Here is a 3358-nt window from a genome sequence, read left to right on the forward strand (position 1 = left end):
AATCACATTTTTGGAATTGAACTACTAATGCTTTGGTGAATTGGAAAAGCAGTTTCTACCAATGCCTGTTTGATGCAGCAACTGGTGGGGAGATGACCCTGTTCAAATATCAAGCTTGCTCCGTGCATGCAATAGTTCTTTTTTCTCCTTGCCACCCTCCTTGTGTGGCTTTTGTTTTTGCTGTGTATAATGCCATATAGCAAAATCACTATTGGCGTCAGTCATCTTAGTGATTGAAGTATCTGCTTAGTTTTGCAAACAGGATGCTGCTTAAAGCTCGTCAACTATATAGAGTTATCTTTATACATCTCAACTATAGTCATCCTTCAATCTTCTAGTCCACAATCCTGGAGAAAAGATGCAAGCGCTAAAATAAAAAAGATGCAAGCGCTAAAATAAATGAGCAAATAGGAAGACTTAATATTTTAGCTGTCCCGCAAGGTGCTCTATACTACCAACAAGCATATCACCCTGTTGCAGGGCACCCGGTCTTCACACAAAGTATTTGCACCTATAGACAAACGAATTGGAGCGCTACAAAGGAGACTATGTGTTAGCATATTTATTTCGTTAATCTGTACTCTAAAGAGCACATCTACTGCAAAACGAAGGTATGGATAGCACTGAGTGATACACTAGACGTTCTGTATTACTTATACATTTCCATATCAGATACATAGAAGCATGTGAATCCCATTTTATACAGGTAGCAAATGGTATTCTTCATCTAAAATGTTTAGGAGGCCACTTACATTGTTCCTCATATTAAGAGTGCAATATCATCTAAATTTCAAGATAAAGAGAAGGATAAAAATATTCGAAATAGACATTGATATTCACATACTCAAAACACTACAACACATAAGCCAAATGTAGCTGAAAGTAGACTCGCTAGATATCATCTTTACAGTTATAAAATCAGAATACACCACAGTAACCTCAAACACAAGGCAAACTTTCAAAACTTAACGCATTGATCAACCAACAGATATCTAATTTGCAAGATCGGCTCGTTCGTATGTGAAAGAGAACAAAGATAATCACAAGCATGGGAATTGATTGAGAGCCAACGGTATGTAGAACAAAAAGGATTAGCGCTACGTATATACTCGTAAGGCTTTACCAATCGTTGCTTATACTTCTGCTGCCGATGGTACTATGGCCAAACTGTTAGCAATCAGTTCTTCTAAAGATGACTCCTCAAACTTGGGGACAAATGTCATTGTGTAGTGGAACTCGATTTGTAGGCGCTGATGAAGGGGTGTCGATGCCATCAATCCTTTCTTTACATCAAATTGTAACTCCCTAATAGGGATTGCTGCCAAAAAACTCTTAATGTACTCTTTACATGTGTCTTTACCTCTATAAATGATGTTCTTTTCAGGTACCCTGCCATCCTGCATACTGTTGTCGCTGTTGGTGCTCATGACAATTTTGCTTTCATCCGCAGCCTCTTTGACATCGGTTTTCTCTTTTCTATCGAAAGATGGCTTATCATCTGATTGTTGAGACTCACTAAATACTAGCATAATTGTTGTATCTTGGTCGAATTTGAGGATATATGCCTGATTACAACCCTCAAAAAGCCTCTCCCCAAGTGTGTCAATGATATAGTACGCGTTTTTTTCAACCTTGAGGATAAAGAAGTGGTCATTCCAACTCACAATGTAAACATAGGAGTCGCTATGACGAGGAGTTTCTTGAGCGGACTTAGAAATCTCGTCCCATATGTTGTCAAAAGACATGGCACCATGAAGGAAGTGGAATCCTTCCTCTTCTTAGATTCCTTTAGGATGAAAGAACCCAATGAATGATTTTTCTGAGACTACTGAGAGTGGACGCACTTTAGCCTCGAGAACTGTCTCGAGGTCAAAATGCTTATCTGGGAAACGTTCCCTATAGGTCTCGTTTTCACAAAGATACCTCCACTGCATCGAGCCTTCAAAGATAAGAGAATCAAGTTTGGACTTGATGGGCATATCTTCAGGATTGCCGTGGAAACAATCAGCTATGACAGCAACCAAGGCTGTACAAGCGCTTTCACCAGCAGCTCGTTCACTTCGTTGATTAATCGAAGCAAAGAAGATTTGATCTACAGCTTCATTTGTCCATCACAGTTTATTATTTTTTTCTTCTCCCAACTACCCACAACAAAACTTTCATCTCCAAACTCAGAGACTGAAATCGGAGAAGTTTACTCAGATTTGTGCCCCTGCATGAACTACACATATTAGTAAGAAGACTAGTTATGATATATATCTTCAATCATGAACAAGTAAACCTCAGCAGTTAGATACTTGATACAAATGTACAAGTAGACTAAGCTACTAAAAAAAGCTACCAAACTTTGTAATCTTCAATTCGCCAAGCACATTGGTGTACAAGTTATTGCACGCTGATCAGACCATGACATGAAGATAAAAAATGACTCGTCAAACATGACAAAGAACGCAAGAAAAAAGGAGACGTACCCTAGAAGAAGACTCATCGGATGAGCAAAGCTGTCGGCGATCAAAGTCTATATCGTCTCCACCATGCTCTCCATAATGTTTCTTCAACAATGGTTCCCCCTTGGTTTTAGGAGATTTGAAACTCAACTTCCTCTTCCTTCAGGAAAGAAGACTACGTTTTGAACTCTGCTTTGTAGATTGATTTGCTCCAGTTGTATCCTCAGTGTACTTGTGCGTTGTGTCTGAAATATGATGGCTGTAGTGGACTAAATCCTCGACACTGCTGCTGCCGCTTGTATTTGAACAAAATGATCCACCAGCATGGTTTGCATAGATGAGTGCTTCATAACTGAATGACTTCTGAACACTTGTATCCTCTTTTCCTTCCTCAGATTCTCCTTCTGAATCCTCATTAAGTGAATCTGTATCCACAGGATAAACATAATCGGGATCCTCACTTTTGACTGACTTCCTTCCGTCACTGCTGTTGCCTTCCTCTGCATATAATATTTAAAAAAATTTAACCTTTCGCAGACCTGCTTTTAAAGAACCACCCCCATATCTGTTTGTCAACAAAGACTTCCAGGGTTCGGAGATACTGGAGCAGACATGATAAACTTCGGAAATGTCTCTAAAGCTTCGTGAGTTTTCCTTAATTCCATAAGGTTGAGCACTAGTTGTCAACAAATATATGAACATATCTTTAGGAAATAGTCGCATTAGATAATATATTCACGTAGCTGCAAGAATACAAGAACGCAAGCAAAAAGCATGTGTTTTAGTTTCTCTTACACAGAGTGAAAGGCAACTCTTGAAGCTGCCAACAGAGACTTCCAAGGGAACAAAAATTTCAATGCCCTCTTGTTTATCTCCAGCTACTGAAGCAAAGTCTGCAAGATTCAATGTCG

The 3358-nt window shown here is 39.2% G+C and overlaps 1 pseudogene; it reads right to left on the minus strand.

Moving 5' to 3' along the window:
- Positions 1 to 1019: 1019 nt before the first annotated feature.
- On the minus strand, positions 1020 to 3112 carry LOC124890540 (annotated as a pseudogene).
- Positions 3113 to 3358: the final 246 nt, after the last annotated feature.

The sequence above is a fragment of the Capsicum annuum genome, unplaced genomic scaffold, assembly GCF_002878395.1.
Source record: "Capsicum annuum cultivar UCD-10X-F1 unplaced genomic scaffold, UCD10Xv1.1 ctg19782, whole genome shotgun sequence".
In the NCBI taxonomy this organism is placed as follows: Eukaryota; Viridiplantae; Streptophyta; class Magnoliopsida; order Solanales; family Solanaceae; genus Capsicum; species Capsicum annuum.